This window comes from Trachypithecus francoisi, unplaced genomic scaffold, assembly GCF_009764315.1.
Source record: "Trachypithecus francoisi isolate TF-2019V2 unplaced genomic scaffold, Tfra_2.0 Lachesis_group17, whole genome shotgun sequence".
NCBI classification, from domain to species: Eukaryota; Metazoa; Chordata; class Mammalia; order Primates; family Cercopithecidae; genus Trachypithecus; species Trachypithecus francoisi.
In genome coordinates, this window is record NW_022681462.1 from 53,021,381 (window position 1) to 53,032,243 (window position 10,863).

The following is a 10,863-nucleotide window of genomic DNA, read 5'->3' on the forward strand; positions in this document are numbered from 1 at the left end:
TAAAGGATATGCAAAGTAGAAATTAAACTTGCATTAGTAGTCTGAACTCATGGCTGGCAGTGATACTTGCTTATACACGTACTGCTGAATTAAACCTCTGTGATGTGCCGTGGATTGACAGCTCTAAACATTTACAGTTACCCGGGTTTGCTGACATTTGAAAATAGCTCATTTTTTTTCCCCACTCTGTTTTCAAACAATGGGTGAAACAATGAATGGAACATTGGCATTCCTTTTAAAATCAGAGTTAAGCTACAGCCTAAATACCAGAATGCTGATGTCTCAAATGTATTATGCAGACTGCATATTGTAGGCACTAATGGGACCCATTAAGATAATTCTTACTCTTGCTAAATTCAAGCAAATTTGTATGGGAGAGGGATGGTAAGGAGGTCATAGACAAATTGGAAGAATTTAGAGTGTGTCCTCCCAATTTCCTAAAAATCTAATATTAAATCCTTTCTTCATCTCAATTGTTAAACTAATTTTATTTTTGACTTTATTAAAATATTTGTTAGATTGTATGCAACCACAAGCCCAAAGATCTTTCTTTTTTAAAATTATGCTATACAATTAGATGAATGAGTGAAAGTTTCATCATTTTAACTTATTTTTATATTTTCAGAGTATAAATCCATTATGTCTCTGAGATAGAATATCTTTTCTTGCATTTTTCACAAATAATCCTATCTAGATCCATCATAGTGCAAAAGAAATATTGTTGTAAAGAAGCTACTGATTTTATTGTAATGTGAAAACTCAAAGCTGATTTACTTAAAACGAGGTTTCTGGCTGGGTGTGGTAGTTCATGCCTTGGGAAGCTGAGGCAGGAGGATGGCTTGAAGCCAGGAGTTTGAGATTAGCCTGGACAACATGTCTCTTTTCTACCAAGAAAAGAAAGAATTTAAAAAAAGGAAGTTTCCATTGCAAGACTCCTTGTTGGCATAAAAATATCCAGAGATAAACACTATAAGGATTAAGTGCTAATTCAGTTTCTGCCCTATTAAAGTTTAATTCTAAAATTTTCTGGTAAAATCACTACTTATTTCAAATTAGGTATTAGAAATGTAATGCATAATTTTAAATAAGTTTTTTCATATTATAAAAGGAATGCATAAATACAGATATAAAGCAAAATTCTACCAATTGGAAACAGTCACTGTCCAATTTCAGTGGATTTGCTTCCATTTCCCACCATCAGTCTATAGCTGTGCTTTCTTGTATTGTTAGCCACATGTGACTATTTATGTTTAAATTAATTAAAATTAAATAAAACTAAAAATTTAGGTCACATTTCTTTTTTTTTTTTTTCTTTTATTTTTATTTTTATTTTTTTTTTTTTATTATACTTTAAGTTCTAGGGTACATGTGCATAACGTTTATATCATGTATAACTCCCCAAAGCAATCCCTCCCTCCTCCCCCCTCCCCATGATAGGCCCCAGTGTGTGATGTTCCCCTTCCAGTCCAAGTGATCTCATTGTTCAGTTCCCACCTATGAGTGAGAACATGCGGTGTTTGGTTTTCTCTTCTTGTGATAGTTTGCTAAGAATGATGGTTTCCAGCTGCATCCATGTCCCTACAAAGGACACAAACTCATCCTTTTTGATGGCTGCATAGTATTCCATGGTGTATATGTGCCACATTTTCTTAATCCAGTCTGTCACAGATGGACATTTGGGTTGATTCCAAGTCTTTGCTATTGTGAATAGTGCCGCAATAAACATACGTGTGCATGTGTCTTTGTAGTAGAGTAATTTATAATCCTTTGGGTATATACCCAGTAGTGGGATGGCTGGGTCATATGGTACATCTAGTTCTAGATCCTTGAGGAATCGCCATACTGTTTTCCATAATGGTTGAACTAGTTTACAATCCCACCAACAGTGTAAAAGTGTTCCTATTTCTCCACATCCTCTCCAACACCTGTTGTTTCCTGACTTCTTAATGATTGCCATTCTAACTGGTGTGAGATGTATCTCATTGTGGTTTTGATTTGCATTTCTCTGATGGCGAGTGATGACGAGCATTTTTTCATGTGTCTGTTGGCTGTATGGATGTCTTCTTTTGAGAAATGTCTGTTCATATCCTTTCCCCACTTTTTGATGGGGTTGTTTGTTTTTTTCTTGTATATTTGTTTGAGTTCTTTGTAGATTCTGGATATTAGCCCTTTGTCAGATGAGTAGGTTGCAAAAATTTTCTCCCATTCTGTAGGTTGCCTGTTCACTCTGATGGTAGTTTCTTTTGCTGTGCAAAAGCTCTTTAGTTTAATGAGATCCCATTGTCAATTTTGGCTTTTGCTGCCGTTGCTTTTGGTGTTTTAGACATGAAGTCCTTGCCCATGCCTATGTCCTGAATGGTACTACCTAGATTTTCTTCTAGGGTTTTATGGTATTAGGTCTAACATTTAAGTCTCTAATCCATCTTGAATTAATTTTCGTATAAGGGGTAAGGAAAGGATCCAGTTTCAGCTTTCTACTTGTGGCTAGCCAATTTTCCCAGCACCATTTATTAAATAGGGAATCCTTTCCCCATTTCTTGTTTTTGTCAGGTTTGTCAAAGATCAGATGGCTGTAGATGTGTGGTATTATTTCTGAGGACTCTGTTCTGTTCCACTGGTCTATTTCTCTGTTGTGGTACCAGTACCATGCTGTTTTGGTTACTGTAGCCTTGTAGTATAGTTTGAAGTCAGGTAGCGTGACGCCTCCAGCTTTGTCCTTTTGACTAGGATTGTTGGCAATGCGGGCTCTTTTTGGTTCCATATGAACTTTAAAGCAGTTTTTTCCAATTCTGTGAAGAAACTCATTGGTAGCTTGATGGGGATGGCATTGAATCTATAAATCACCTTGGGCAGTATGGCCATTTTCACGATATTGATTCTTCCTATCCATGAGCATGGTATGTTCTTCCATTTGTTTGTGTCCTCTTTGATTTCACTGAGCAGTGGTTTGTAGTTCTCCTTGAAGAGGTCCTTTACATCCCTTGTAAGCTGGATTCCTAGGTATTTTATTCTCTTTGAAGCAATTGTGAATGGAAGTTCATTCCTGATTTGGCTCTCTGCTTGTCTGTTACTGGTGTATAAGAATGCTTGGGATTTTTGCACATTAATTTTGTATCCTGAGACTTTGCTGAAGTTGCTTATCAGCTTAAGGAGATTTTGGGCTGAGACGATGGGGTTTTCTAAATATACAATCATGTCATCTGCAAACAGGGACAATTTGACTTCTTCTTTTCCTAACTGGATACCCTTGATTTCTTTCTCTTGCCTGATTGCCCTAGCCAGAACTTCCAACACTATGTTGAATAGGAGTGGTGAGAGAGGGCATCCCTGTCTTGTGCCAGTTTTCAAAGGGAATTTTTCCAGTTTTTGCCCATTCAGTATGATATTAGCTGTGGGTTTGTCGTAAATAGCTCTTATTATTTTGAGGTACGTTCCATCAATACCGAATTTATTGAGCGTTTTTAGCATAAAGGGCTGTTGAATTTTGTCAAAAGCCTTTTCTGCATCTATTGAAATAATCATGTGGTTCTTGTCTTTGGTTCTGTTTATATGCTGGATTACGTTTATTGATTTGCGAATGTTGAACCAGCCTTGCATCCCAGGGATGAAGCCCACTTGATCATGGTGGATAAGCTTTTTGATGTGCTGCTGAATCCGGTTTGCCAGTATTTTATTGAGAATTTTTGCATCGATGTTCATCAGGGATATTGGTCTAAAATTCTCTTTTTTTGTTGTGTCTCTGCCAGGCTTTGGTATCAGGATGATGTTGGCCTCATAAAATGAGTTAGGGAGGATTCCCTCTTTTTCTATTGATTGAAATAGTTTCAGAAGGAATGGTACCAGCTCCTCCTTGTACCTCTGGTAGAATTCAGCTGTGAATCCATCTGGTCCTGGACTTTTTTTCGTGGGTAGGCTATTAATTGTTGCCTCAATTTCAGAGCCTGTTATTGGTCTATTCAGGGATTCAACTTCTTCCTGGTTCAGTCTTGGGAGAGTGTAAGTGTCCAGGAAATTATCCATTTCTTCTAGATTTTCTAGTCGATTTGCGTAGAGGCATTTATAGTATTCTCTGATGGTGTTTGTATTTCTGTGGGGTCGGTGGTGATATCCCCTTTATCATTTTTTATTGCGTCTATTTGATTCCTCTCTCTTTTCTTCTTTATTAGTCTTGCTAGCGGTCTGTCATTTTGTTGATCTTTTCAAAAAACCAACTCCTGGATTCATTGATTTTTTGGAGGGTTTTTTGTGACTCTATCTCCTTCAGTTCTGCTCTGATCTTAGTTATTTCTTGCCTTCTGCTAGCTTTTGAATGTGTTTGCTCTTGCCTCTCTAGTTCTTTTAATTGTGATGTTAAAGTGTCAATTTTAGATCTTTCCTGCTTTCTCTTGTGGGCATTTAGTGCTATAAATTTCCCTCTACACACTGCTTTAAATGTGTCCCAGAGATTCTGGTATGTTGTATCTTGTTCTCATTGGTTTCAAAGAACATCTTTATTTCTGCTTTCATTTCGTTATGTACCCAGTAGTCATTCAGGAGCAGGTTATTCAGTTTCCATGTAGTTGAGCGGTTTTGATTGAGTTTCTTAGTCCTGAGTTCTAGTTTGATTGCACTGTGGTCTGAGAGACAGTTTGTTATAATTTCTGTTCTTGTACATTTGCTGAGGAGTGCTTTACTTCCAATTATGTGGTCAATTTTGGAATAAGTGCGATGTGGTGCTGAGAAGAATGTATATTCTGTTGATTTGGGGTGGAGAGTTCTATAGATGTCTATTAGGTCCGCTTGGTGCAGAGATGAGTTCAATTCCTGGATATCCTTGTTAACTTTCTGTCTCGTTGATCTGTCTAATGTTGACAGTGGAGTGTTGAAATCTCCCATTATTATTGTATGGGAGTCTAAGTCTCTTTGTAGGTCTCTAAGGACTTGCTTTATGAATCTGGGTGCTCCTGTATTGGGTGCATAGATATTTAGGAGAGTTAGCTCTTCCTGTTGAATTGATCCCTTTACCATTATGTAATGGCCTTCTTTGTCTCTTTTGATCTTTGATGGTTTAAAGTCTGTTTTATCAGAGACTAGGATTGCAACCCCTGCTTTTTTTTGTTCTCCATTTGCTTGGTAGATCTTTCTCCATCCCTTATTTTGAGCCTATGTATGTCTCTGCATGTGAGATGGGTCTCCTGAATACAGCAGACTGATGGGTCTTGACTCTTTATCCAGTTTGCCAGTCTGTGTCTTTTAATTGGAGCATTTAGTCCATTACATTTAAGGTTAATATTGTTATGTGTGAACTTGATCCTGTCATTATGATATTAACTGGTTATTTTGCTCATTAGTTGATGCAGTTTCTTCCTAGCCTCGATGGTCTTTACATTTTGGCATGTTTTTGCAATGGCTGGTACCGGTTGTTCCTTTCCATGTTTAGGGCTTCCTTCAGGGTCTCTTGTAAGGCAGGCCTGGTGGTGACAAAATCTCTAAGCATTGCTTATCTGTAAAGGATTTTATTTCTCCTTCACTGATGAAACTTAGTTTGGCTGGATATGAAATTCTGGGTTGAAAATTCTTTTCTTTAAGAACGTTGAATATTGGCCCCCACTCTCTTCTGGCTTGTAGAGTTTCTGCCGAGAGATCTGCTGTTAGTCTGATGGGCTTCCCTTTGTGGGTAACCCGACCTTTCTCTCTGGCTGCCCTTAAGATTTTTTCCTTCATTTCAACTTTGGTGAATCTGGCAATTATGTGTCTTGGAGTTGCTCTTCTGGAGGAGTATCTTTGTGGCGTTCTCTGTATTTCCTGAATTTGAATGTTGGCCTGCCCTACTAGGTTGGGGAAGTTCTCCTGGATGATATCCTGAAGAGTGTTTTCCAACTTGGTTCCATTTTCCCCCTCACTTTCAGGCACCCCAATCAGACGTAGATTTGGTCTTTTTACATAATCCCATACTTCTTGCAGGCTTTGTTCATTTCTTTTTCTTCTTTTTTCTTTTGGTTTCTCTTCTCGCTTCATTTCATTCATTTGATCCTCAATCGCTGATACTCTTTCTTCCAGTTGATCGAGTCGGTTACTGAAGCTTGTGCATTTGTCACGTATTTCTCGTGTCATGGTTTTCATCTCTGTCATTTCGTTTATGATCTTCTCTGCATTAATTAGTCTAGCTGTCAATTCTTCCACTTTTTTTTCAAGATTTTTAGTTTCTTTGCGCTGGGTACGTAATTCCTCCTTTAGCTCTGAGAAGTTTGATGGACTGAAGCCTTCTTCTCTCATCTCGTCAAAGTCATTCTCTGACCAGCTTTGATCCGTTGCTGGCGATGGGCTGCGCTCCTTTGCAGGGGGAGATGCGCTCTTATTTTTTGAATTTCCAGCTTTTCTGCCCTGCTTTTTCCCCATCTTTGTGGTTTTATCTGTCTCTGGTCTTTGATGATGGTGACGTACTGATGGGGTTTTGGTATAGGTGTCCTTCCTGTTTGATAGTTTTCCGTCTGACAGTCAGAAGGACTGTCTGTTGGTCTGTTGGAGATTGCTTGAGGTCCACTCCAGACCCTGTTTGCCTGGGTATCAGCAGCAGAGGTTGCCAAGATAGAATATTGCTGAGCAGCGAGTGTACCTGTCTGATTCTTCCTTTGGAAGTTTCCTCTCAAGGATGACTCCACCCTGTGAGGTGTGGGGTGTCAGACTGCCCCTAGTGGGGGATGTCTCCCAGCTAGGCTACTCAGGGGTCAGGGACCCACCTGAGCAGGCAGTCTGTCCGTTCTCGGATCTCAACCTCCGCGTTAGGAGATCCACGGCTCTCCCCAAAGCTGTCAGACAGAGTCGTTCGCCTCTGCACCGCCCCCGCTGCTTTCCCTATTGACCTCAGCTGTGGGCTGTCCCCAGAGGTGGAGTCTACAGAGACAGGCAGGTTTCCTTGAGCTGCTGTGAGCTCCACCCAGTTCGAGCTTCCCAGCGGCTTTGTTTACCTACTTAAGCCTCAGCAATGGCGGGCGCCCCTCCCCCAGCCTCGCTGCTGCCTTGCGGATAGATCGCCGCAGATTGCTGTGTTAGCAGTGAGGGAGGCTCCGTGGGCGTGGGACCCTCCCGGCCAGGTGTGGGATATATTCTCCTGGTGTGCCTGTTTCCTTAAAGCGCAGTATTGGGGTGGGAGTTACGCGATTTTCCAGGTGTTGTGTGTCTCAGTTCCCCTGGCTAGGAAAACTGATTTCCTTCCCCCTTGCGCTTCCAGGTGAGGCGATGCCTCGCCCTGCTTCAGCTCACGCTGGTCAGGCTGCAGCAGCTGACCAGCACCGATTGTCCGGCACTCCCTAGAGAGATGACCCCAGTACCTCAGTTGAAAATGCAGAAATCACCGGTCTTCTGTGTTACTCGCGCTGGGAGTTGGAGACTGGAGCTGTTCCTATTCGGCCATCTTGCTCCGCCCCCCCCCTAGGTCACATTTCAAGGGCTCAATAGCCACATGTGGCTAGTGGCAATGGTATTAGCCCAAATATAAAACATTTTTTATTATTACAGAAAGTTCTATTGGTAGAGCTATTAGAGGTATACTTATACCTAGACTATATATACATATGAAACATAATTCTATGTACATATATGGAATTCTTTCTATATATTCTGTATCTTTTGTAATAAACATTTTATGCATATATATAACACTACAAGTACACACAAAACTATATGCACAAAACTATATGCAAAAAGCTGCAGAGAGTAAAACTATAGTTTCCATGAAGACTCTCATACACCCAATTTGGTTTGCCGAAAACGTCTTCATTCTTTTTTTCTCTCTCATTTTAAAAAGATAGTTCTGGTTGATAGTTACTCTATAGTAAGACCTTGAAGATATTATTCCACTTTTTTCTGGCTTCCATTGTTGCTGTTGAACAATCAGCTATAAAACCAACTGCTGTTTGGTAATCTTTTCTCTCTGGTTGCTTTTAAATATTTTTCCTTTGTTATTTAAGCTCTACAATTTTGTTATAACATGTTTATGAATTTTAAAAGTGTTATCTTGGAATATGTTGTGCTTTCTGTGTAGGTTCTAGTTTTTTTGGGTCAGTTTTGCAGAATTGTCTGTCATCACCATGGTTACTTATCCTGTTTCTTCCCTTTTATTCTTAGAATTTGATAAGACATTTTTAAGACTTTTTCTTCTATCTTTTGTGTCTCTACTTTAATTTTTCAATGTTTCTCTATATAGTATTTTGGCAATTTTCATAAATTTGTTTTCAGCTCACTAATATTCTCTTTGGCTGTATCTAATCTGTGTAACATGATGTCTAATTTTATAACTTTAGCATTTATGTTTTTTGAAACATTTAAAAAATTTTATTTGGTTTTCAAATCTGCCTGACCACTTCAAAAAAAAAATCAAACATTATTGAGGTAGAATTCACATACAATAAAATGTACCTAGTTTATGATTATAAGTTAATGAATTTTGACAAATATGTGTGTGTCCACACAAACTCACACACCTGTGTAAACTTCACCTCAATCCAGATATAGAACATATAGCTGTACCTTTTTATAAAGTCATTGCTCTAAGGCTTACAGTGTAGAAATTTAACTTATAGTCTACCTTCAAATTATACTACTTTATGTATAGTGCAAGACCCTTACCACAGAATACTTACATTTCTCCCTCCTATCATTTACACTATTATTGTCATACATATTGCTTTTGTATGTGTTATAAGCCCATCAATAAATAACTGTTATTTTTGTTATGAGTAGTCTACTGTCTTCAGTTTTCTTTAATGAGAAGAAAATGTCTTCTTAATTTATTCCCATAGGTACCCTTTCTAGTACTCTTTATTTGTTTATGTAAATCTGAGTTTCCATCTGGTGTCATTTTCCATCTACTGAAAGAACTTCACATAACATTTCTTGTAGTGCAGGTCTGACAATTCTTTCCAAATTTGGTTTATCTGCTCAAGTTTAAATTTTGTCTTCCTTTTCATATCTCAGTGGATATAGAATTCCACATTGCCAGTTTTCAGTTTTTTCATTCAGAAATTTAACGCTAGATACTTTCAATATTCTTTAGAATCCAGATTTTTAAAAAATCTTCCCGTAAGGAATGTTGTGCTTTGTTTTGGCCAGCAGTTACTAGTTAATCAGTTCGATCCCTTAAAGTGCTATTTTTCATCTTTCCTAGGGTGGATCTAGAATGGTCACGGAGAACTATCTACTTCTGGCTTGAACTTCTCTTAGCTCCCTGTTAGCTGTGAGATTTTCTTCTTTTTACAGTTCTCCAGGCATTCTTTGCACAACTTTGTGGAGTCTCAGTCTCTTTCAGCACCATTCTCTCTCTCTTCAGCAACATCTCCAGGCACTGTTTTAATTCTCCTTTCTTGCTCCCGCAGTTTGGAGGCACTGTTTTAATTCTCCTTTCCTGATCCTGCCATTTGGAAACTGACCTCTGTCCAGAAAACTAGGGCAATTGTAGGGCTCTTTATTCCCTTTTCTCAGGGACCGCAGTCTTGTGACAGCTGTTGCCCTGTGTCTGAAAACAATTGTTCCATGTATTTTGTTCAACATTTTAGTTATTTACCATAGAAGATTAAGTCCAGGGTTTGTCACTATATTATGAATGATAGTCATTTTTGTCACTTTTAAGTCTATCTCTTGTAATCAGCATATGCTTGGATTATGTGAGGAATTATTATAGTATAACTTTAACCATTTTTAATTTATCATGAATATGGGTTCTGACTTCTGTCAGCTTAAGCTCTTGGAGGAGTATTTCTTTTATTTAATTCAACAAATACTAGTGATTATTCCCTATGTTCATGCACTGTTCTCAGTGTTACAGACGTAGCAAGGTACACTCTTATAAAAATATCTGCCCCAGTGTAGCTTACGTTGGAATGAAAGACAAATAAGTAAAACATATTCATTAGATGGTGATATGCACCATGGGGAAAGTAAAGGAGAAAAGTAGATAGGGAGTTTGGGGAGTAAATGTTTGACAATTTAAATAGGGTGATCAGGGCAGGACTTGCTGATAAAGTGACATTCACCCAAAGACAAGAAGGAAGTGGGGGAGTGATATCTGTGGATATCTGGGAGAAGAGCATTTAAGTGAGAGAAAATAATACGTGGAAAGGCCTAAGAGCAGAGTTTGCCTGGTGTGGTCACGGAAGCGCAAGTTCCATGTGGCTGGAGCAGACTGAGCAAGAGAGAGAGAGTAGAAGGAGATGGGGCCAAAGACATAAGGGGAGGCCAGATTGTGCATGGCCTGGTAGGCAATTGTAATGATTTTGGCTTTTACTGAGAGTAAAATAGATTGCAATGAGGTTTTGAGCTGGGGTGTGGCATGATCTGATTTCTGTTTTAACAGCATCACATGTGTGCTGTGTTGAATAGATGGAAGAAGGGCAGAGGCAAGGGGTTTAATTATAATGAAGACTATGACAGTAATGATGGTGATGGGGTCAGTGCTGCCGCCTTAGAGGTAATCAGAAATGGTTAGCGTCAGCATAACTTTGTATTATAAAAAATATTAACATAAAAGAATAGGGAATAGTCTAATGAATCCCCACGTACCTACTTTAGAACATGAGTTGTCAACTCATGTTCAATCTTGTTTCATCTATACCTCCATCTATTTTCTGTCCTGTTCTCCTCCTACCTCTTCCCTCTACCTCACTGGATTACTTTTAAGTAAATTATGGACATTTGAAGATAGAGACAACAGGGGCGTGAAAGCAGGAGAAAGGTAAAGATACCTTCAAAATTTTTGCCTTGAAAATCTCAAAAGTTGGGGTGTTTACAATAAACTGAAGTGGAGAAGTCTGTGGGAGGGGCCATCAGCTGAGGGTGGAAGATGGTGGGAGGGGCCCTCAGCTGAGGTGGGAGGTCTGTGGGAGGGGC